The sequence below is a fragment of the Tamandua tetradactyla genome, chromosome 10, assembly GCF_023851605.1.
Source record: "Tamandua tetradactyla isolate mTamTet1 chromosome 10, mTamTet1.pri, whole genome shotgun sequence".
NCBI lineage: Eukaryota > Metazoa > Chordata > Mammalia > Pilosa > Myrmecophagidae > Tamandua > Tamandua tetradactyla.
This window is the reverse complement of record NC_135336.1, coordinates 97,986,535-98,012,883: the sequence shown is the minus strand read 5'-3', so window position 1 is coordinate 98,012,883 and position 26,349 is coordinate 97,986,535. Positions and strand designations below refer to the sequence as shown.

At 39.0% G+C, this 26,349-nt stretch overlaps 1 protein-coding gene and 1 pseudogene across 1 annotated transcript in view; both read left to right on the top strand.

Annotated features, from left to right (window-relative positions):
- The first annotated feature begins 2,829 nt into the window (after window positions 1-2,829).
- Window positions 2,830-12,538, top strand: LOC143647740 (large ribosomal subunit protein uL18-like; annotated as a pseudogene).
- The window catches only part of DSCAM (DS cell adhesion molecule), a 696,179-nt gene continuing 678,970 nt past the window's right edge, over window positions 9,141-26,349 (top strand). The window contains exon 1 of the mRNA XM_077118949.1: window positions 9,141-9,453. The gene's annotated coding sequence lies outside the window, so the exon portion shown is untranslated. The remainder of the gene's footprint in view (window positions 9,454-26,349) is intronic.

Here is a 26,349-nt window from a genome sequence, read left to right as displayed (position 1 = left end):
ATTACCCTACAGAAGCGGTTCATTTTACCCAGTCATGTATTCCTCTACAGTCAACATTATTTTGAGCCCAAATGTCATTTCCAGTCAATAGGAATATACCAGCCTTGACAATCCAATAGTCTGTTTTAGGTCTGTTGTTTTCTGACCTCTCTCAAACAGTCAACACTGTTGATAACCACTGGTTGACCTCCTGAAATATTGTCGAACTTTTCTTTCTAAGGCATCCCTTTTTCTAGGAAATGGGCTACCTCGCTCATATTTCCTCCACATCGCATTAATGGTTCTTTCTTTGCCCATTTCTTTAAACTCCTCTTTTAATGTTTTAATTGAAATATAAACTGTATACACACAAAATTACATATGCAAAAATGCATACAACATAGCATACAGTGCAATAAAATTTTCATTCTCTGGAGACACTGTGTTCCCAGTGCACAGATCAAGAAAAAGAACAAAGCCGGTCGTCTTGATGCCCACCACGCCCCTTTCCAGGCACTGCTTCCCGCTGGTGACTCCTTTTCGGCTCCTTAACATTGAAGATTAGTTTTCCTTCTTCTTGCACTTTATATAAATGGAATAATACAGTGTGTTCTCTTTTTATGTCTGTTTTCCTTCGACGTGTCTGTGTAATTCAGAGTAGTTTTTTTGTAATTGGAGATTGTTAAAAATTATTTTTATAGAGTTTCTCATTGTGTAAGTGTATCACCATATCCATTTTAATATGGATCAGTTTTTGGATGGTTTTCAGTTTTTGACTCCTATAAACAATGCTGCTATTAATATTCCAGGATGTAGTGTTTTGATGAACATGTGCATAAATTTCCTTTGAACATACACCTTGGAATGGAGTTGTTGAGTTGTAGAGTGTGTGTACGTTTAGCTTTAGCAGATACTGACAGTTTTCCGTAGTGATTTAATCAATTTACATCTCCACAGTAATGTATGAAAATCTTTCTGTTCCACATCCTTGAGGCACTCAATATATTCTGTCTTGTCCATTTTAGTTCTTCTAATAGTATGAAATTTACCTGCCTTTGATTTGCATTTCCCTGATGACTAATGACATCAAGTAATTTCTCATATGTTTATTGGCCATTTATTTATCTGCTTTTCTGAAATGACTACCAAGTCTTATTTTTTATTGGATTGTCTTTTTCTTACTGATTTGTAGGAATTTGTTGTGTAGTTTGGTGCAAAGCCTTTGTCAGATATCTTCTGCTCACTTTTTTTACCCACCCCCTAGAGACCATCTCTGGTTCTTGTGTCTTATTGTTCCTTACACTTTCCTTGGGTTATCTCACCCAGTGTTGGGCTTCAGCTTCCTTGACTGTGAAATCTCTTCTGTAGTATTTTACCCTATGCTGGTTTGAAAATATTATGTATCCCAGAAAAGCCATGTTTTAATCCTGATCCAATCTTGTGGGATTAGCCATTTCTTTGAATCCTGATTCAATACTGTAGGTTGGAAACTTTTGATTAGATGCTCTCCACAGAGATACGAGACACCCAATTGTGGGTGTGACCTTTTGATTAGATGTAGATGTGACTACACCCATTCCAGATGGGTCCAGATTAGTTTACTGGAATCCTTTAACAGAGGAAACATTTTGGAGAGAGTCAGAAATGACAGAAACCTCAGAGACGACAGAGAGAGAGCCTACAGGGACTTCAGAGCTGAGCTGACAACAGATGTCAACATTGGCAGAACAGAGACACAGATTTCTGGAGATGCTTGGAGCCCAGCAGACATTGCCATGAGATGTTAAGCATACCACAACCTGGAGAGAGCCAAAGGGAGCCAAGAGATGAAAGCCAACCTCTGTTCGTCCCCACATGAACAGAGGCTGAAAGCATGGCACCCAGTAGCAAGGGACCAGCAAGGGACTGTGTGCCTTCCCAGTTGACAGAGGTGTTCCATATGCATCAGCCTTTCTTGAATTAAGGTATCTTTCCCTGGATGCCTTAGTTTGGGCATTTCCATAGGCTTAGAACTGTAAACTTGTAATTTATTAAATCCCCTTTTTAAAAGCCATTCCAGTTTTGGTATGTTACAAACTAACAGAGTCCTATATCAAATATGCTGTTGGCTCAAGAGCAGTGCCCACTTAACTGTGGTAAAATTAACATTGTTGTTTGCTCTGCCTTCTATAGTCTCTGTCTTTATTAATGGGGTAAGTGTGCAACCAGCCATATATGCTATCAATTTGAGCTCATATTGACTCCTTCTTCTTAACTCCTTTTACTCCCATGCCCCTGCACACAAATTCTAGTGGGACCGAATCAGACATAGCTATATAATTAGGGCTTCCTTCTCCCTTCACAATGCCCCAAGGGCAAAAGGGAGGCCTGGAACACTCCAACATCAACCTAATCAGACTTGCTGCCTCTCTTCTTCTTTCTTCATCTACCTCATGTTTATTTTCTAAAACGTCTATCTGATAAATTGCTTTTCTGCATCTAACTTCCAGTGATTCCCTATTTTTTAAGCAGCTTTATTTAGATATAATTCATATAACATGCCATTCATTCATTTTAAATGTACAAGTCAATGGTTTTTAATATATTTACAAAAATGTACAATCGTCACCACAGTCAATTTTGGAACATTTTCATCAAACAGAAACACTGAGACTTCTGGCAAGATGGCGGATTAGAAGAGGCTGAGTTTCACCCTGGCTGTGTACACAATGAGAGATGTGATAGAAAAACGACCAGAACGGTGGTTCCATGGTGTGAGTGATTATAGAGGGTCTTCTGCCCTATGTGGGGAAGCCCTCAGAGAAAGACCAGAGAAATCGGGACTGTAGGAACAGGGTGAATACACTCGGCATGACTCCGCCTACCCCGCAGCTGCCTGGGGAGGTCTTCTCTTTGGCTCCACAGCTGGGAGCTCCTGTGGTGAACTTGGAAGATAATAGATGTGCTTTTCGTGTGCACAGACTCCACTTAGTCGAGGTATGGTGCCTCCTCCTGGCCCCTGTGGCACACCTGCTGTGGGCACCTGGATTTTCTGGCAAAGACCAGGGGGGCTCTGCCCCAGGGAAGAAGGGGAGACATAGAGTGGTGCTGGTCCAACCTGTGAAAGAGACTTGTTTGGCTCCTGATACCTCCCCCTTCTCCCAAGGAGGCCCAAAGACCATAGGTGTGTGCACATAAAAAGATGAGGCTGAGGAAGCCAGCCAAGCTGAACATGGTGACTGGCCATTAGACATTGCACCTGCAGTCAGGGATAGGTGGGCTTACCGGGACAAGAAGACTCAAGAGCACCATTTTCTGGGAAAAAGTAGAAAGTGCAGTCTGACAAACTACCTTTCTGCCTTGCTCTCACTCAAAGCCCTAAGCAGAATTGCAGTCCCCCCTTGACATTAGAGACTTGGTTTCAAGGGGAAGGACTGACATACCAAATCCAAAAGGGGATCTTCACGGCCAATACAACTAGATTAAAATCTTAGACAGGGAAGGAAATAAATTGGCAAAATAACCTTATTAAGACATTAAAATGCCCCATCTACAACTGAAGATCATAAAGCATGTGAAAATCCAGACATATATGACTCAGCTAAATGACAAAATTAAATTACCCGAAGGGCCACAGAACTTGGAATAACTAATTAAGGTTGTTCATAACGACATAAAGGAAATCAAGAAGACACTGGAGGAGCATAAAGGAGAATTTGAAATAATAAATAGAAAAATATCAGATATCGCAGAGATGAAAGAATTGTTGACCAAATTAAAAGTATATTAGAGACCCATAACAGTCGACTTCAAGAGGCAGAAAAAAGAGTATGTGAATTAGAAGACAGTACAGTTCAACTTGAATGTTCAAAAGACCAAATGACAAGAAATATGGGAAAAAATGCAGCTTGATCTCAGGGAAATGAGAGACACCATGAAGCATAAAAATGTAAGAATTACTGGTGTCCCAGAAGGAGAATAGAAAACAGATAGGAAGGGTAGTTAAAGATATAATGGGGAAAAACTTCTTAACCCTTATAAAAGACATAAACATCTAAACCAAACAAGCCCTGTGAATCCCAAATAGAATAATTCCAAATAGATTTACTCCAAGACATATACTTATCAGAATGTTAAATATTGAAGAGAAGTAAAAAGTCATGAAAGCAGCAAGAGAAAAACGATTTATTATTACACACAAGGGAAAACATATGAGGTGAGCTCAGACTACACAGCAAACACCATGGAAGTAAGAAGGCAGTGGTAAGATATATTTAAGACTTTGAATGAGAAAGACCTCCAGCCAAGAATTCTTTATCCTGCTAAGTTGTCCTGCAAAATTGAGGGGAAGAGAAAATCTTCACAGATAAACAATGGCTGCGAAATTTGCTATTAAGAGACCTGCTCTACAAGAAATATTAAAGGGAGCTCAAAAGGCAGAGAGGGAGGCCTGGGGAAGGGTACAGAACTGAAGAGTATTAGCAAGAGTAACTTAAAGGATAAAATGAGAGAGAGAGAAAAGAATATAGAGATTTTATAAATGAAAATCAGAGGCAGTTACAGTAATAATAGATAAAATAGATTCCTGAAGTAATCTTGAAAATGTTTAGCAGCATAGGTCATTACTACAGCAAAGTTGATATTTGTAATAACTTTCTACGTGATATTTTGAGAAGGTACACAATTTTGATAGCTAATCAAATGGTATTTAAAATAGTGTTTAATATTTAGAATTTAAGAAACTCTGATATCTGCATCTATAGATTGTTTCCTGGCTTGCTTTAACTTTAAACTGGTTTATGAAACATGTACAAATAACAGGTTTACAATGATTATTTAGATATTTTATTTAAATATGTCTATGAATAAGCGAACTAAGATATCCATTTTTCTGGTTAAGATTTTCATATGTTAATTATAAAAACATTTGCATCTTTATATTTTCCTGAGATCAAAACTTGAAGAGGTTCAGTAACATAGGTTATTTTTAAACTTTCTACTGGATATTTTGAGAACGTTCATAGTTTTGATAGCTAACCAAGTGGTATTTATGTTACCATTTAATATTTAGAATTTAAGACACTGACATATATATAAAAAGAAAAACCCTGAAATCTAGCTTTCACCCTTCATCTCCCCAGCCCTTCCCCAGTCCCAAAGAACCTCTGATATATGTTCTGTCTTAACAGATTTCCCCATTCTGGATATTTCATATAAACAGAATTATATAATATGTGGTTTTTATGATGACAACTACTTTCTTTCACTTAGCGTAGTGTTTTCAGGGTTCATTCATGTTGTAGCATGCACCAGTACTTCATTCCTCTTTATGGCTAAATAGTATTTATTTGTATTGTATAAATGCAACGTTTTATTCATCTGATCATCCACTGATGAACATTTGACTGTCTACTTCTTTGCTATTATGAATAATGCTGCTATAAACATGTGTGTTCAAGTTTTTGCATGCACGTGTTTTCACTTCTTTTGGGCATATTCCTATGAGTGGGACTCCCTATTACCTGCAGGTTCAGCACATGCTTTTTAGCATGATATCTGGCATGCCTTAGAATCTGGACTTTATAATACAGCTTCTGATGCATAAGCTTCTTGAGGTCAGCAGCCGTGCATGCCTTGATCTATGAGTTCCCAGACCTTAGTGCAGTGCCAGCTACTTTTTAGGTGATGAATAAATATTTATGGGCTAGATAACCATGAAGAACCTCAAGCTCTCTTTCCAAATTGTATGTAATTCGGGTTCTGTACTGAAGTTAGCCAGTGTCTTTTCCCTTTTTTCCTGACTTTGACAACTCAGTGTCCTTAAATTTTCTATACCTCCCCCTTGAAGTTTTCTTTCCTTTTGTCCACTGGAAAGCTTCTCCCATCTTCCCCACATTGGGTTCCTATCACTTATGCTCTTTAGCATTTTGTGCCCCATGCTGTCGCAACACTCAGCAAATAGAAATATAATCAATCTCCTTATATGACCACAGCATCTTTTAAACCAGAGTTCCTGAGAACAGGTCCATGACTTAGGCAAATCTGCCTCCCTGGGTACTTGCCCAGGCCTGGCCACATAGTAGGTGTTAAATTTATACTGTTGCCAGAAGGGATGATAGTGCCACTGCCTACTCTTACGTTTTCCCCCGTCTTCTTTTCAACAGGACATACTTAAATTTTAAGGAGAGCAATATTGACTTCTTTCTCTTTTTAGTGTAACATTCTTCTTTATATTTGTCACTGGAGCCTTGGTTAACCATCTGCTATAATGATATAAAATATAGAGAAGCCTGTAATTGAAGGAGCAATCCTCTAAAGCCCCTTCCTTTTGCTCCCTCAGGGTTCATACTCCAGGATTTTATACCCTGAATTCTATAGCAAGACTGTGCCAAATGTTTTCTTTAGCTTTATACTATTAAACTGGAGTTATTTTCAAGGAACTTTTGCATACACACATAATTCATATTAAGATTTCCTGTGCTCCTACTGGAGGAAGCAAAAGTTACTGTATTTAAAGTGCAGGGGGCATTCCATAAAATGAGGTACTATCATGTAGGAAGATGGATGGCCCCTTAGGTAGGAGAAACAAACGCTGTTGGAATTTAGTTTGAGTTTTCTTTTGCCTATGGCCATATGATGTGTATCTTAGAGAATGAGTTTGACTTCTTGTATTAAAGTCAGTGGTGTGAAGTAGAAAGACTAATGTAAAATCACTTTTTGAAAAATAAGGAGAAGTGACAGTAAGCCCCCATATAGGTTGCTTTTCTAGGATTAAACATTTCTTTTTCATTTTTCTTCCTATTATTTAAATAAATTCAAAACTGATTCTTGGCATGTGCTTTACAATAAGAAACCATACGTTTAGTTAAAGAATATTTCCTATACACTCCTATTTTCAAAGACCTGCTTTTCTTATCAAGGCTGCTTTTAGGACACAAGGACTAAATTCAACTATGACAAAATTTTATTTAGTTCGGAATTAATCACAATCCAATATCCAGAAGACTAAAGTGAAGGCGAGGGAGAAGATCTTGGTGGATTAATTAGCCATGACGTTTCATTTACCTTCCTAACACTATGTTTGAAGTCATGTCAGTTTCTTAGAAAACTCTAATGTAAAACCATAGTGTCGCTATGAACATTTTTGGCAGAGTTAAAAGCTGAGGTGCTTGACAACTGAGGATGCTTTTGATATGAGCCAGTTTCTTAGCTGGTAATAATTGACCTAATCTGATAGATGAAGCACTGATAAAAGATTTAACTTAGTTGGGGGAGAAAACTTTAAAGCAGCAACAACTTGATAAACAGCCTCCACCTCTTTTCTCTTTGAATAAGATCCTTTACATAAAAAATGTAGGCTTCCTCCATCACTGTTAGTTTGCATCTATTGATGGATGACATTCCCTCTGCTTCCCAGTTCAGCAATAGTCAGCACTGGCCCTTGGTCACTGCCAGCATAGAGATCAATAGATGGCAGATGGATGTTTCAACTAAGGTATCTAGACGGTGCTAAATCTCACTAATATAGCTTCCCTAAGATTCAGTTTTATAGAATAAAGGCAGACATATACCAAAACTAATATAGCAATGTGGAAACACATCGTGATATTAGCCCTGTACTGTGTGGCTACAATATAGTACAGTACACCTACACAGCATGGCTATGGGAAGTGAAGTATCTGACTTGTGCAATGTCGTAGAATGGTAGAGTGAAAAGGATTGTAAAGGATATTGACATCCATGTAATTATTGGTCCAATGCATCTTTTGCCTCCTGTTCCTATTCTTCCTTTATCAGGGCAGCCTGAAACTGATGCTATTGTTTAACTGCTTAACCGGAAGTAGGGCAAAAATGTGTGAGCACATTCAACATAGCTATCATTCACCACATATGCCACTCCTAACTTTATAACAGTTCATCATAGAGTCCTCTGGGGGGTGTAATCCCGGAAACTCGTCATGCTCCTTAGCCACACCAACATGCTTCTAACATAATTACTGAAATTACATAAAATTAAATCTGTGCAATGCCCGTCTAGGATACGTTTGTGTAAGGGAAGAGGACAGGCCCACCCATGCCTTGTTGGTGATGTTAGGATGGTAGATTTTCTTGGTTTTCTGAATCGAAGGCTACATACCATTTGGTCGCAGCAGGGCAAGCTCCCCCATAGGACTATGAGGCAAACACATTTCAGTGCCCTGTGGGAGTCTAGGTCCTGGTGGCTGTATTTGTACTGCTGAGCTACCCCACCTAAAGTTGTTTGCACTGGTAACCTTTCTGCTCTATATAGCACCTATAGAAACTGGAAAATACTGCCCTTCCCATCCAACAGCCAAAATGAGCCTTGGATCTCACACCAAATGTGGTCCTTTTACGTACATGTCAGCTACCACCTGAGAAGGCACTGGCTTTCAAATGTGTGACCTTCTACACTGTCATTTAGACCATTAGAGAACAAGAAAGGAAAGTCAAAGCAGAAAAGGGCTTAGTCTGGTAGAATTGTAATGGGTAATATTTTTGTCAAAGTTTTCTTTATTGTTACTATGTGTGTGTGTGCGTGCGTTTGAAGGCATTGTTGATGTGACACTGTTTTCATACAATTAATTGTGCTTCTGAAAATGTTTACCTATAATCACTTTTAAAGATTTTAAAAACGTGTGGCTAGTTTCATTGACAGCTCTCGAACTACCTACTCCCCGAGCAGTTTGACCTCATCAAGTACATCTAGTCCTTCATTCATTTAACTTCTCTTTATTGAGCACCCACTGGGTGTTAGGGTCTGGGAAAGTAGCGTGAACAAATCAGAACCCTATCTTCATGCAGGTGGCATTCTAGTGGGGAAGACAGACAACCATGAATAAAAAATACATGATAAAAAGTCTGATGGTGACAGGTACCATGGAGATGGAGCAGGAAATGTACTCCCTATAGAGTCATTTATTATACGTTAATATCCAGGATAACTTAGTATGGGTACAAAATAGGAAATTAGGATGCACTCCTGTTTTCCAGTACTGGACTCTCTATCCATAGTCTTTTAAGCAATTTTGAATTATTCAGAATTAGTTGAGCTTCTTGTGATTATTTTGCAAAATGCCTTCTGCAGTTGGGCTGGTTGAAGTGCAGAAGTTTAGAAGGTTTGTTTTACTTACCAGTTCTTGTGTTATTTTCTTGTAGTTTTCAGTGAAGACCTACACTCCAGCCTCTACTTTGTCAATGCATCTCTGCAAGAGGTAGTATTTGCGAGCACCACAGGGACGCTGGTGCCCTGTCCCGCCGCAGGCGTCCCTCCCGTGACCCTCAGATGGTACCTAGCAACGGGCGAGGAGATCTACGATGTCCCCGGGATCCGCCACGTCCACCCCAACGGCACTCTCCAAATTTTCCCCTTCCCTCCTTCAAGCTTTAGTACCTTAATCCATGATAATACTTACTATTGCACAGCTGAAAATCCTTCAGGGAAAATTAGAAGTCAGGATGTCCACATCAAGGCTGGTGAGTGGAGTTGCTTTGGCTTTTCTCCCTCGGTGCCTGCAGAGGTGGGTGGGTGGGGAAACAACAATGAGTATTTAAAATCCCATTGCAGCTGAGAATCAATGAGAATTCCATCATCAGTTCATTATGACACTGCTGATGAGTTCTTTAAGATTTCAGGGCATTCCTTGACGAGATTCACAGCAACATTGGTGGAACGAAAACTTGAAGTTAGTGCTATCAAGCTGGGAAGTTCTAAAACCATATCCCAGCCTTATTCATTTGACAACTTGATCCTTTTGTGTCTCAAACCCAGTGGGTTTGCTTTTTATTCCCATCATGAGGACAAGCAGTGGAGGGAGAGGGGAAGAAAAAGGGAGAATCAAGAATAAACTAGTAGAAAAAAAGTGACCTGGAATAAAATCATAGCATACGTGTTTATACTGAAACAGACCTGGTTAATATTCTTGCATTCCTGATGAAATCAAAAGCTATGTTCCCGTTTTTGACTATCCCATGTTGCTGAAATGTTGTCAATGCATAAATCCCGAAATTCGTTATAGTCTCTTTAATAGCATGCTGTGTATATTTTTAAGTTACTGTTGTTCTAAGTCAACCAGGACAACTGCCTGAGATATGCAAGCATCTAAGGCTGTAGTTATGGGGGAAAGATTGTGATACGGGGGAAAGACTGTGACAGTCTATAGATTTAACAAAACCCTGAGAAACAAGCCAGACTTACAGCCCAAACTCCTGTCAGCATACAGCATTTTTGGGTTTATTTGTTTCTTAAGCCTAGCCTGTCAAAGACCAGGCATGATATAATGGCATGATATAATGCAAGGTAAAGAGATTGTTGCTTTATATGCAAAATAACTGAGGGAACTTTGCAATAATTTCTGCAGCAAGTAAGGGGGTGCTAGTTGAACATATTACAACTTGATCGAAATATGAGATGTTTACAAATTTCTATATAGAATTTCTTTGATGTAAGCAATCAAACATTTCATTATGACTCATTCTGATAGCCAGTCATTTTCCCAGCATATTTTGATTTTCATGACATGTTCATGAATTCCGAGGCCTGCATAACAATGTACTTAAGAAAGAAAAATATTAGCTTTAATCAAGAGAGATAAAAAATGGATACCTCCAAATAATTAAAATAAAGTAAATACGATTTTATAGGGACCCTGAAACCTGAAAACATGATGTACTGGTTTGAATCTGTTGTATAACCCAGAAAAGCAAGTTCTTTAATCCTCATTCAGTAACACTGGGTGGGAGCTTCTTGATTGTTTCCATGAAGATATGACCCACCCAGTTGTGGGTGGCAACCTTTGATTAGATGGTTTCCATGGAGATGTGTCTCTACCCATTCAAGGTGGGGCTGTTTATGAGAGCCCTTTAAGAGTGAACCATTTTGGAAAAAGTTTTAGAGCCCCAAAAGCCTCCAGAACTGACAGAGCCCACAGAACAGACAGAGCCCTGGGGAAGCTGTTGAAGAGAAAGCTAGCAGATCTCGCCAGGTACCTTTCCAGCTGAGAGAGAAAGCCTGGAGATAATTCTTGAACCAAGGTATCTTTCTCTAGGTGTCTTGATGGAACATTTTTGTAGTCTTGCCTTAATTAGAACATTTTTACTGCCTTAGAACTGTAAACTTGCAACTTAATAAAGTCCCCTTTTTAAAAACCATTCCATTTCTGGTATATTGCATTCTGGCAGTTTATAAACTAGAACACATAGATATATAGTAAATACCTTTTACATGATAGGTTGAAAATTTTAGATATGCAGTATGAAAACATATTTATAACTTGCAAAGCACAACTTATAGAGAAACCAAGAACTTCAAACATCTATGCATATATGCATTAGTCCACTATTTCTGTGGCCCAAATTTCCCAATTTTGTAAAACTATAAACCAAACATCCAAGGAGTGAGTTCAATGAACCACAAGCACAAGAGATATAAAGAACAAAAACCAAGACGTGTTACTCAAATTGTTCAATATTTATGGTAAAGAGAACTTGTTAGAAGTACCCAGGGAATAAAGATATGTCACATATAGAGGTGCAGAGGTAAGGATGACAGCCTATTTCTTGTAGGAAAAATGCAAGTGAGGAAATAATGAAGTGAGATCTTGAAAGTACTGAAATAAAAGTAGTAACTTCAGAAAACAAAGGTGAGCTTTCCCCCACTGTAGTGCTCCTGAACCTGTAGGTCTCTGTTGAACCATAGACACTGTTCTCTGTTACACAGGACAGGGTTTGTTAAAGTCAAAAATAAGGCCTCTAATTAAGGTTCCAGGTAAAATTTAGAAGATGCTAAGAGGGTAAAACTGATTACTATACTCAGAAATGCTCGGTAATCCAGGATAAAAATAGGTACAACACACCCAAATGCAGGACGGTAGTAGGTGGAGCTAGCAGAGATATCATTTGTCAGATTGCTTGTGCCCATCTAGAAGGGGCTGTGACAGTCCGCACAGCTTAAGCTCATGAACTCCCAAAGTTTGGTGCGAAGGTTGGCCTGGGAAATTATGCTGCTGCTGGCTTACTGCTGGCCTGCAGTCTTCTCCATAAGTTTGGCATGGGCAAGATCTGTGAAGGCAAGTGGAGGTCACCAGAGGTGAATACAACGTGGAAAGTGTTGATGGTCATCCTGGTGTCTTCACCTGTTATTTGCATGCATGCCTTGCCATAACTATCACTGGAAATTAAGTTTTGGGGGTTCAGAAGGGGGCTCGTGGATAGAAGTTGTTTGTCCCTTACAGTACCGCATGATTCCCTAGTCATAATTTAGAGAGCAAAACATTCAATGCAGATGGACATCATGGGTCTGCATGTTGTGGATTATGTGTGTTACCTAATGAAAGCAGATGAAGATGCTTACAAGAAACAAGTCTCTTAATACATAGAGAACAATGTAACTTGAGACATGATAGAGGAGATGTATAAGAAAGCTCTTGCTGCTATATAAGAGAAGAGTCTATGAGAAGAAACTTAAGAAAGAAGTTAAAAAGAGGAGGATTGTCTCAAAATGTCTCTTGCCCAAAAGAAGGATCAAGTAGCTCAGAAGAAGGCAAGCTTTCTCAGAGTTTAGGGATGGGCTGCTGAGAGCTAAAACCACAATTTTCTTGATGAGTTTTCAGGTAAAGACAATACATTTATTGACCAACCAGCTAAAAATTATCAATAACAACATCAACAAAGGTGAAATAAAGACTTTCTTCAGACACACAAAAGCTGAAAGAATTCATCAGCAACCTGCCTGCACTAAAACAAAACCTAAAGTTAGGCCCCTAATCAGAAGAAAAATGATGCTGGATGGAATCATAGATTTATGCAAAGGAAGGAAAAGCAATGGAAATGGTAACCACATGGGTAAATAAATACCTTTCTTTTGTTATTTCTGTCTCTTTCAAAGATACCTGTTTAAACAAAAATAAGTTATTTTGGGATTTATAATATATTGAGAAGTAAAATTTATGGCAACAGTAGCTTTACAGCCAGGAAAAGAAGCACAGAAAAATAATATTTTAACATTCTTTTGCTATATGTGAAGTGGGTATAATATTACCTTACTATAGATGGCAGTAAGTTAAAGAGGTATGATATAAAACATAAAGACACCATTAAAACTAAAAAGTACAGAATTGTGGCTAATTAGCCAACAATGGAGAAAAATGGAATCATTAAATAATACTCAAGCCAAAATAAGGGAAAAGAAAAAGAGGAGAAAGGAAACAAAAAATCAGATGGGAAAAATAGAAACCAAATAGTAGGATGCTAGACTTAATCTACTGTGTCAGTACTCAAATTAAATGTAAATGGTCTAGACATCTGAATTAAAAGACAGAGATTGTCAGATTGGATTCGAACACTTCTTGCAAGAAACATACTGTGAATATAAAGACAAAAATGGGTGAAAGGCAAAAGGATGAGAAATGATATACAGTGCTAATCAAATCAAATAAATCTAACAAAAATAAAACTGGATTAGCTATATTGATATCAGACAAGGTATATATTAAAGACTACTACCAGGGCTACTGAAGGTCATTTAGGAATGAAAAAGGGGTTAATCACAGTGCTGTGACAATCATAATGTTTAGGAACCTAATAACAGAATTTCAAAAAAATTAATAAATCTAAAGCTAATAGAACTGCAAGAAGAAACAGACTGATCAACAATTACATTTGGAGATTTCAATACCTCTTCTCTCAATAATTGATAAAAATAGATTGAAAATAAGCAAGGATAAAGAAGACTTGAATGATGCTATCAGTTAATTGGCACTTAAAATACACTCCATCCAACAACAGCAGAATACACAGTCTCTTCAGGGTACCACAGGCATTTACCAAGATAGGCCATATTCTGGGTAATGAAATAAGCCTTAAATGAATTTGAAAAGATTCAAGTCAAATAAAGTATGTTCTTTGGTCACAGTGGAATTGAATATGAAATCACTGACAAGATAAAATATTTGGGTAATAACTAACACACTTCTAAATGACCCATATGTTAAGGAAAAAGCAGAAGGAAAATAAAGTATTTTGAACTGAATGGAAATGAAAGCACAATTATGTAAGAATTTTGTGGGCACCACTAAAGCATTGCTTAGAGGCAGGATTGATAGCTCTAAAAGCCTAAATTAGAAATGAAGAAAGGTCATAAATAGTAATCTCAGCTTCTACCTTAGGAAACTTTACAAAGAGGGGCAAATTAAAAAACAGTATTGTTTTAGTTTGTTAATGCTGCCAGAAATGCAGTATATAGAAGAGGGTTGGCTTTTATGAAGGGATTTATCAAGTTACAAGTTTGCAGTTCTAAGGCCATTAAAATGTCCAAGCTAATGCATCAAAAGAAAGATACCTTGACTCAAGAAAGGCCAATTTGGGAAGGCATGTGGCTTGTGTCTGCTGACCCTTTGGTTCCTGGTTTCAAATACTTTCCCTAGGGGTGTTTTATTTCTCCATCTTCATATGTCTCTGTCTGTGTCAGCTCTAAAGCTTTTTCCAAAATGCTTCCCTCTTAAAGGATTCCAGTAGGCATATTAAGACCCATCTTTAATGGGCAGAAATGTATCTCCATGGAATGTATCAAGTTCCCCCCATTGGGTGGGTCACATCTCAATGGAAACAACCTAATGAAAAAGATCCCACTCATATTTAGGTGGATCACATCTTCATGGAGACAACCTAATTATAGTGTTCCACCCTAAACAGTTGGTCTGCTTCCACAAGATTGGATTAGGAACATACCTTTTCTGGGGCACACAACAGCCTCAAACCAGCAAATTCCACCCTCTGGATCCCCAAAATATATGTTCTTTCCAAATACAAAATACATTCATTCCATCTCAATATCACAAAAGCCTTAAATCATTTCAGTATCAATACAAATGCAATACAAACTCAGAAACAGTACAAAATCTCATCAAAGTCAGTTACAGATATGGTCTATCCTGAGGCAAAGTTCTCCTCTGGCTCTGGATGTGTAAAACTCAGAACAAGTTATCTGTGACCCACATACAAAGAAGGAACAGACATATATTCCCATTTCTATATGGATAATTTGGAAGGAACACAGGGGTCACTGGACCCAAATTATTCCAAAATTAGCAGGGCAAACTCCATTAGATTTCAAAGCCTGAGAGTCATTCATCCTTGGAGCTTTAGAAAGTGGCATTCCCACCCTTTTCAAGGGCCTATGCAGAGGTGCTGTTCTCTCCAAATGCTGGGGTGAGGGTTGCAGGTTTGAGGAACTTTGGGGAGATAGCCTTTTTCTTGGCTCCACCCTCTCCATGTATCGGGGCAGCACATCAGCTCTCTGCCATAATGTGGGTACATGCGCAACCCCCTCAGAATAATGGGGTGGTAGCAAGGCTCTTTCCAATCCCCAAGGAATGTGCTCCACCTCTCTGAGGCCGAGGGCACCCAAACTCTTCCTGAATATGGAGGCAGAAGGTCCCGCCTCAGCCTTTGGGGCAAACTTACCTTCTTCAAGTGCATGGGTGGATCTATTCTTCTGGCCCAAGATTTCTTGGCTTCCATGGTTCTGCCTTTGTAGTAATTTTTCCTTCAGTTTGTCTGTTTTCTGTCCCTTTTAGTCAGACTGTCTGGCAGTCATTCGTGTTTTAGTCTGACAAAGCTGCCAGAATGCAACATACCAGAGATGGATTGGCCTTTAATAAAAGGGGATTTATTTAGTTAAAAATGTATAGTTCTTCAGAGGAAAGGCAGCTAACTTTCAACTGAGGTTCTTTCTTACACGGGAAGGCACAGGGAGATCTATACTGGCCTTCTCTTCGGGCCTCCAGGTTCTAGCAACTTCCCCTGGGGTGATTCTTTTCTGCATCTCCAAGGGCCTGGGCTAAGCTGTGAGTGCTGAGATGAGGTATGCTGAGCTGCTTTGGCTGTGCTATGTTGAGCTCTCTTATTTAAGACCAGCCAATTAAATCAAACATCATTCATTGCAGCAGGCACGCCTCCTAGCTGACTGTAGATATAATCAGCAACAGATGAGGTTCACATGGCATTGGCTCATGTCCACAGCAATAGAACTAGGCACCTTCACCTGGCCAAGTTGACACCTGAATCTAACTACCACATGTGTCTGTGTGGGTTTGAATCCCACTCCTGGTACCAAGCTGTATTAGTTAGTGTTCTCTAGAGAAACAGAATCAACAGGAAATATTCATAAAATATAAAATTTATAACAGTGTCTCACGTAACCATGGGAACATAGAGTCCAAAATCTGTAGGGCAGGCTGTGAAGGTGATGATTCTGGTGGAGGTCTGGACAAACTCCACAGGAGAGGCTTGCTGGCCAAAGCAGGAAGAGAGCCTGTCTCTTCTGAATCCTCCTTAAAAGGCTTCCAGTGATTAGATTAAGCATCACTCATTAAAGAAGACACTCCCATTGGCTGATTACAAATGGAATCTGTTGTGGCTGTAGCCAACGTGATCATGATTTAATTCTATGAAATGTCCTCATAGCAAGCCAGCACTTGCCCAACCAGACAAACAGGTATCACCACCTGGCCAAATTGACACATGAACCTGACCATGACATTCTGTTTATGCAAATCTCACAAAAATTTTGTTAATTTTCATGTAGCACACAGGAATCAGAGATATCAGACAATAAGGTGGTCCACAGATCCTTTCCAAATAACTCCATATCCCATCCTGGCTTGTCCTGACATGGCTGACTAGTTCATCTTTAGTTAAATTCTCATGTGGGACACTATATTCTGGGGTCTTGCTTTCTGGGAGCCCAGAATTTTCCAGAACATCAATTTCTGGTTCCATTGTACCCAAAAGTTCAGTTCTCAGCTTATCTCTTCCCTGTTACATTTTATAATATATATAAATTATATATATATATATATATATAAATTGTAAGGAGAAGCCAAGTTGTATTTTCCACATTTAGTTTGGAAATTTCTTCAGATAATTACCCTGCCTCACTATTTTAAATTCCAATTTCCATCCAACAGCAGTACACAATTTGGTCAAATTCTCTGCCACATTAAAACACAGGTCACCTTCCTTTCAGGTTGCAGTAATACATGCATTATTTCTGTCTAAGGCTTTATCAGAGGTAGCTTCGGAGTCCACATCTCTACCAACAGTTTCTTCAAAGAATTTTATACCTTCTCTTTCAAGCATCTCACATTTTTTCCAGAATCTTCCCCTTATCCATTTAAAAAGTCATTCCAACATGTTTAGCATTTGCAAACTGCAACACCCCACTTCTCTGTACCAAAATCTGTTTTAGTTTGTTAATGGTTCAGGAAATGTAATATACGAGAAATGGGCTGGCTTTTATGAAGGAAAAGTTTTTATTAAGTTACAAGTTTACAGTTCTAAGGCCATTAAAAAGTTCAAACTAAGGCATCCAGAGAAAGATACCTTGACTCAAGAAAGGCTGATCTGGGAAGGCATGTGGCTTATATCTGCTGCTCATTTGGCTCCTGGTTTCAAATAGCTTCCCTAGGGGAATTTTCTTTCTGCATCTCCATATGTCTCTGTGTCAGCTCTGAAGCTTTTTCCAAAATTATTCCCTCTTTAAGAGGAAACTCCAGTAGGCAGATTAAGACCTATTTTAATGGGCAGAGATACATCTCCATAGAAATCACCTAGTCAGAAGTTTCCACCATTGGGTGGGTCACATCTCAATGAAAACAACCTAATAAAAGAGATCCCAAATGTGGGTGGGTCATATCTCCATGGAGACAATCTAATCAAAGTCCTACCCAAAACAATGGGTCTGGCTCCACAAGATTGGATTAGGAAAAAGAACATGGCTTTTTTGAAGTACATAGCAGCCTGAGTCCAGCACAAGTGTCAACAAAGAGAAAATAATAAAAGTCAGAACTTAAATCAATAAATTAGAAAACAGAGAATCAAGAGGTAAAATCTAAAAAGTCAAAAGTTGGTTCTTTAAGAAAATTAATGAAATTGATAAATCTCTGACCAGACTGAGGAGGAAAATGAGAGGAGACAAATACCATTTGCCAAGAATGAGAAGTGCTATCATTACATATTCTACAGATATTGAAATTATAATAATGTGATGTTAGAGACCAGTATATGCCAATAAATTCACCAACTTAGAAGAAATGGAGAAATTCCTTGAAAGACATAAACTACCAAAACTTACCAAAGAAGAAATAGATAACCTGAATAGCCCTTCATCTATTTAGGAGACTGAATTTGTTGTTAGAATGCTTTCCCCAAAGGAAAATCCCAGGCAATAATAGCCTCACTGTTGAATTTTATCACACATTTAAGAAAGAAATAATGCAAACTTCGTGTAAATTTTTCCAGATAATTGAAGAAGAGAGAATACTTCCCAGATCATTCTTTGAGGTCAGCGTTACCCTGATACTAAAACCAGATAGAGACATAACAGGAGAAGAAAACTACAAACCAATGAATAAAGATGCAAAAATTTTATCAAACTGGGTCCAACAATATATAGAAAAAGATAATACATCATGAGCATGTTAGGGTTTATCTCAAGAATGGTAGGCTGATATCTTATTTGAAAATTGATCAGTGTAATTTACTAAATTTAAAACGCCATGTGATCCGTTCCAAAAAAAAGCATTTGACAAAATCCACCACCCACTTATGATAAAAACTCAGAAAGCTAGGAGAGGAATGGAGGTTCCTCAATCTGATAAGACCAACTACAAAAATGCTATCATGGCTAACATCTTCCTTAATGGTGAAAGATTGAATAATTTCTCCCTTAGAATGAAGAAGAAGACATGATATCTGGTCAGTGCAATATGGGAAGCTAAAGAAATACAATGCTTTCTGAGCACAAAGAATAAGATCCTGCTCTTTATTCATAGATGAAGTCATCTATATGTAGAAATTCTCATGGAGTCTACAAAAAAAATCTACTGGAAGTAATAAGTGAGTTCATCAAGATTGTCCCATACAACATCAAAACATGCACATAAATTATGTTTCTATATAATAGCAATAAACAATTAAAGACAACAACTTTCAGAAGTACTATTTATAACAGCATCACAAGAAATACTTGGGGATAAACTTGACCAAAAATGGGAAAACTTGTACACTGAAAATGACAAAATATTCCAGGAAAAAGTAAATAAGGTGTAAGTAAATGGAGAAATATACTTTTTATCATGGGTTGGAAAGGTTTGGTATTGTTAAGATGTCAGTTCTCCCCCAAATTATGATAAATCAAATACAATCCCAATGAAAGACCTCAGCAGGCTTTTTAAAAATAGAAATTGACAAGTTGATTCTAAAATTCATATGGAAATATAAAGGACTTAGAATAGTCAAAACAAACTTGAAAAAAGAACAATATTTTAGGAGGGCTAACACTACCTAATTATAAGTGTTATTTTAAAGATAAGTATTGCAAAGATAAATAATGGGGCAGAACAGTTTCCAGAAATAGACTCAGACATATATGGGCATCAAAAGGGCAAAGGAGATTGAGTAGGAAGAGAACAGTTATTTAACAAACAATGCTGGACAAAATTATATGTCTATATGCAAAAAAAGAGAGCTTTGATTGAGATTTTGTACTACATCCAAAAATTAACTGAATATCTAAATATAAAACTGTAAAAATTCTTAAAGGAAAATAAGAGAAACTTTCTGTAACCTTGAGTTACACTAAGATTTTTTTGTATGATGCTAAAAGCACAATCCATAAAAGAACAAATTGTTATATTCTTCAAAATTTAAAAGTTCTGCTCTTTTAAGGACACTGTTAGAAGACTAAAAAGGCAAGCCATGGCCTGGGAGAAAATATTTGCAAAGTATATATATTTTAATCCAGAAATATAATGAAATCTGAAAGCTGAAAAATAAGAGAACTCTATTTAAAAAAAGGTAGAACGTTTGATCAGACACTTCACCTTAGAAGGTATATGATGGCAGGGAGTATAAGTAAAGGTGCTTTAACATCATTAATCTTCAAAAATGCAAACTAAAATCACAATGAAATACCTCTACATATCTATTAGAATGTCTATAGTGGAAAAGGCTGAGCAATTCAAGTGTTGGTGAGCAGGTGGTATAACCAGGACCTTCAAATGCTGCAGGTGGGAATGTAAAATGATGTAACCACTTTGGAAAACCATTTGGCAGTTTCTTAAAAAGATAAACATAATACTTACCATATATTTATCCATTCCATTCCCTAGATTAAAGAAAGCATGTATCTATGCAAAGACTTTTATATGTATGTTCATAGTAGCTTTATTTGTAATAACCCAAAACTGGAAATAACCTAATGCCTACCAACAGGTGAATGAGTAAACCTGTCATGATCTACCCAGGCAGTTGAATACTTTTTTAAGTAATAAAAAGGATTGGACCACTGATAGACACAATAGCAAGGAAAGAATCTCAAAATAATTACCCTGAGAGAAAGAAGCCAGACCAAAAATACTTACTATATGATTCCACTTATGCAAAATATGCAGACTCCTCTACAGCACTGGAAAGCTGACCAGTGGTTGCCTGGAAGAGAGAGTGTGTGGGGGTGGGTGGGAAGGAAGAACAAAGAGGCACACAGAAACCCTTGGGGACGATGGATATAGTCACTATGTTGATTGTGGCGTTGTCTCCACAAATTTGAATGTATATCAAAACTTATCAGATTGCACCCTTGATATATGTGTTATTGCATGCCAGTTATACCTCAATAGAGCTGTTTTAAGAAAAGGCAAAATAATAACACTTGGCTGACCTATGTACTTCAGAGGGTATGCTTGGGCTCATACAATAACATCCTCTAAGAACACTGCCCACAGAGGGCATCTCTGCACCTCTCTGCTGAGTCCACAACAACGCCCTTGCTCCCTTGCCTAGTTGTCTTCTGCATCCACAACACCCATCGTGGCCATGAACCCCTGGCCATGGACGATTGCTCTGGGAAGGGCAGTTGAACAAGCTGGACCATTGGGTCCTCTGCTCTATGGATTTGGAACTGAGATCTTGTAGATGGAGGCAGCTTCTCCTGATGGTACTTGCAAACTGTGGGCTGAGCACCTGCCCCTGTCCATGTGGACCAGAAAAGCAGAGGAAGCCCATGTGGGGAAGGATAATGCAGAATTGAAGACAGGCAAGCTGGGGTGCTTTTCCAAGGCCCAGCTTCCGATTGCAGAGTTCCTAGTGTCTTTGAATGAATCTGTTTCAGCTTAAGGTAGCTCAGGAGGGTTACTCTTGCCAGACATCAGAAAGAAGCTAGTGAATAAAGTAGTTATGTGTCAGATATTGTGCCTAGTCTTTTAAATCATTTCCATTTTAATTGACACAATCATACAAGGTAGATATTATTTCTGTTTTCAGATGAAGGAATAGAGGCTTATAAAGCCAAATGCTGGCTGTTTAGAAGTGTTGCAGTTGGAGGGACAAAGGAAAGTGCCTTAAAGTTTCCGGAATATTCCATGTTCATTTTCACTTTTGCTCTTCTTCATTTTGCCTTGTAAGTCTGTCCTTTCAAGGCCCAGTTCCAATGCATTCTTCCCCTACCTGGATTCCATACTTCTGTAAATTCCTGTATCCCTTCCTCTCAGGAACTTTTGGTTCTATGCATTTGATAGTTTTCTTCTAGTGTTCCACTCTTGGAATTTTCTTTCTTTCTTCAGCTAATCACTCATTTCATGATGGTAAAGATCCCCAGAATGCCAGGGTCAGTGTTTGACATAGGGTGGGTGCTCCAGACTAATCATTGCTTAAGCAATTGCTGAATTTATTAAGAAATGACCTCCAAAATAAAATAGAGCAGAAACTATTCCTGTTAAAACAACCTTGCATCCTGAGGTCTGTCCTCAAGACAGACCATTTCCCAAATAGGGCAGGACCGAGGCATACACCCTTCTCCAAGCCCCAAACCCTCACCAGAATCTTCCAGAGAGCTCCAATACACAGGAAGCTGTTTGCTTGATCGCTTTGAACTTGGGAATAAAACAGGTTAGGAACAATCTTAATCCAACCTGTCAGGAAAGAGGGTCCACCCAGACCTGCCTTCACCAACAGTGCTCAGTACTCTAAAATTTCCTCCCATTCACCTTCACACCCCACCCCCATCCTCTGATTGCTGTCTAAACGAAATTTAGAGCCAGCTTCATGTTGTGTGACCATGGCAGTCACATGGGGCCTGGCACTGAGAAGGGATCTGTGCCTGGGCCTGCTGAGCAGATGCACTTGCCAGCTTGAGGGACTTAATGGTTTTATCTTTGAATGTGTTTTGCAAATGACATCCAGTGATACTATGAAACATGCACTGGGAGCATCGTGTCTCCTGCTACCTCTCCAGAATGGTTTCTTAGCTACCCACCTCTCCTTAGTCTCCTGGTACTCTGAGCCCTGCCTGGCTTCCCACTCCCTCCCCAACCCAAGGACCTCTGCCTCCTCTTCCCCCTTGTGCTTTGAGCCCTGCCTGGCCTCCTCCTTTCTGTCCCTTCTTGTCCATTGACAATTCTACCTTCTGCTCTGATCCAAGAGGGTCCTGGCACTGGAGCTGCCCCACCCAAAAAGAGAGCAAGAAGTGCCTGAGAATTACATCTCTCTGGGGTTATTCACAAGCCAATGACAGAATCACTTTGTAGTACAAAATCCCAGCCCTTTTCCATAGATGTGGGGTGAGCTGTGAAGTATATAGTTTATACTTCAGTGCTTCCGTCAGTATCAGGCAGCATCTTATTTGGGCTGTGTATGACAAATATCACATACTGATTGGCTTACAAAAGAGGGATTTATTTCACAGATGTGAAGGCTGGGAGTCCAACATCAAGGTAGCGCAGGCCACGTTTCCTCTGAAGTCTGTAGATTCTAGTGCTGGCTTGATGATAACCCCTGGAGTGCTTTGGTTCGCATCTCTGTCTCCATCACAGGCAATCTGCCTCATTCTTGGGCTTCTTACTCTGGCTTCTCCTTCTGCTTAATCATTTGTGTCTCTGTCTAGATTTCTTTTCTTTGTAACGATGCTGACCATATGGATGCCTATACTAATTCAATTTGGCTTCATCCAAATAGGATCTTCAAAGATCCCATTTACCAATGGGTTCATGCCTACAGGTCCAAGGTTAGGACTTGATCGTGTCTTTCTGGGGGGCATGATCCAGTCAACCACATTGGAGACTGGAACTTCACGTGAAATGTCTTTGCTGATTATTAGCTGCTTCCTTTCCTTGGCTGGCTTTCCCCACCCCATCACTGGTTCTCCTGCTTCAGAGGAGAACCCAAATTATGAAGTATAGCATTTAGATAAGGCTGTATCATTTTAATACAATTCCCAATAAAATTTAAAATGCTGTTTAGTTTTTACAAATATCTCATGTTTCTAGCCCAGTGTCTATTTTAGTAATTAGTGGTTGATTATAGAATGTAGACCAAATCTTCACAAGTCTCTCAGGAGGCTCACTGTGGCCTTGGGAAACTTACCTTGTAGCATGAAATGTATATCTCAATAGATAGTAGCATTTGGCTTCTTGGGATGAGGAGATTTCAAGAATAAACATTTCTCTACTAATAACATGGAGATTTCTTATAAAGACTGAAGTTGCTTTTTATTTAAACCATAGATAGTGACTATAAATTCAAATACTGGTGCATGTATTTTCTATAATAAATTTAGAAGTTCTCCCAGAAGAGAGGCTCTGGGTTTCTATTTAGTCCTTCTCCAATCTTTATTGAGTGCCTACTATATGCCAAGCATTGTTAGAAGAGCTAAAATGATACTTTTAAAGGCTCCATCCATACTTTCTGTTTGTGGAATGAGTAATCTAGAGTGCAGAGTGGGTGGGAGTGGAAAATCCCCTTCCATTCTCCATTCTCTCTTAGCAGGATGGTATTCAAACACCAATTGGTATCCCTGCTTCAGGAAGATCTGGGCTCCTTTGGGCTGCCTAGGAGTGGGATGAAGTAGAAGCCATGGAAATTTTAAGTTGTTATTGCCAAGGTGGTCCTGGCTCTAGTGAGCCACCTGACAGGCAAGAGAGAGGGTGGTGTGGTATGTGTGTAGGGGCCTCAGGACTGAGGGTTTTCCCACAATGTGAGATTTCCGGTGCCAATGCTGGGACAGTTATGGGTTGATCACCCATATGCTGCTTGTGTCACCAGCTGGCCAGCCTACTGCCTGATTGTACTTCCTGTACCTATGGTGGGCATTTTCTCCTTCTCTGTTCTTTCCTGGCTGAGAGATGGAACTTGACCCCCATTTCTTGAGTTCCATGAAAAATCCCCTGATGGAGCTATCTATGTGTATAGCAGAGTTTGCTGAAAATTTTGGGGGGCCAAGTAAACTTATAGCTTAGAAACAAATATCACATGGACACACAGACTTAAATTGGAATCATACAGCTCTTTGTTTATGCCATCCCTGTAATAAAGGACTCACTCTTTGGGCCGTCACCATGTTGTCTCATCTCCCTTTCTCTTCTTTCCTCTATCCTCATCTCCACTTCTCTATCTTCTGCTCTTCACCAGATTCAAATTTTCATATATTAGTGAGTTTCCAGCCAATTACAGGAGGTCTTGCCTCTCCCCACACAGGGTTATTGATCAACAAGTTTTCCCATACAAAATCAGTTCCCTCCTTATGTATAAAGATGATGCTTCTGAGTCAGCTGAGGTACCCTGAATTACTAGGTAGCAGACCTCCTGTTAGAGTGTGCCACTCAGACATCATATTGTACACTGGGTACAGTGATGAGAGTTTCGGAAGATTCTTAAACTTGGAAAAAGCTGGTCTGTGGAAATTCTTCAAGTTGAGAAAATATCAAATTTTAATGTTATGAGTGGTGCGACAATCTTCTTATCAATACTTATATGAATGGCATAATCTCTTACTAAAATGCTCAGCATATCACAGATTTAGTAACCATTTTAGATTCCTAGAGCTGCCATAGCAAAGTACACAAAAGAGGTAACTTAAAACAACAGTTTAATTGTCTCACAGTTTTGGGGGGTAAAAGTCTGAAATCAGAGGTGGAAGGTCCATGCTCCCTCTGAAGTCTGTAGGGAAGAATGTTCCATGCCTCTCTCCTGGCTTCTGTTGGTGGCCAGCAATCTTTGCCTTTCCTTAGGTTGTGGCATACCCCACTCTCTCCCTTTGCTGTCACATGGCTGTCTTCTCTCTCTCTGCGACTGTATACAAATGGATGCTTCTTATAAAGATACCAGTCACATTGAATTAAGGACCCACCCTACTCTAGTAGAACCTCATTGTAACTTAAATAATTTCATTTAATGATCCAATTTCCAAATAGGGTCACATTTACAGGTACTGTGGTTTAGGACTGCAGCATACATTTTTGGGATGCACAATTCAACCCATAACAGAAAAAATCTGAAAAACTTGTCCTTCTGAGAAGTTCATATCTCTTTTTTGGGTGATTTCCCTTTACAAATTCATTATCTTTTTCGGTGGGTTAGTTTCTTTTGAAATGAATTTAATGTTCAGCTTTTTGGTACATATTTGTCCAATGACTGATTCTTTCAGAAAGCCAATTAGATAAGTTGTCCTGTGGATATCTTAGAAAATCGTAGAACTCAGACCTTAAAAACCCTCCTGACCCACCACCTTATTTTAAATTTGAAGACAGTAAGCTCTGGAGAAGTAACACTTATACCTAGATTTATAGAGCTCAAATGAGGCAGAATAACCAGATTCTATGTATGGTGGCTTGGAAGTATGTACCACAGAAAATCATATTCTTAATATTAATCAACTCTTCTGGATGTGAACCAATTTGTAAATAGGACCTTTTGAAAATGTTATTATTAAGTAAGTTATGCTCAAACTGAGTGAGAGTGGACCATAATCCAATTATGACTGAAGGCCATATAAGCAAAGGAAAATGGACACAGAGAGTGAGGTCACAAGAAGCAGTCAGAAGTTGGAGTCCATGGAATCTGGAAGGAGAAGAAGATGTCACATGTGCATTGCCTTATATCAGAATTTCCAAAGAACCCCAAAGGTTGTCAGCCAGTCAGAAGATACAGACCCAGGGAGGAAGCTAACCTTCTAGCCTCTGAAACCTCAGGTCAATAAATTCCAGTTGTTCAGCCAACACATTGTATGGTATTTGTTTTAGGAGCCACATCTTAATTTCCTAGAACTGCTACAATGATCTACCACAAACTGGTAGCTTAAAGAAAGGTTATGTATACCCTTTCAGTTCTGGAGGCTGGAGGTCTGAAATCAGGGTGTCAGCAGGGTCATGTACCCTCTGAGGTTCTAGAGAAGAATCCATTCCATTTCTCTCTTCTGGCTTTTGGAGGTTACCACCAATCCTTCAAATTCTTTGGTTTGTGACAGCATAACTCCTTCTGCCTTTGCCTTCATCTTCACGTGGCCTTCCTTCTAGTCCTATGTCTATCCATCTATGTCCAATT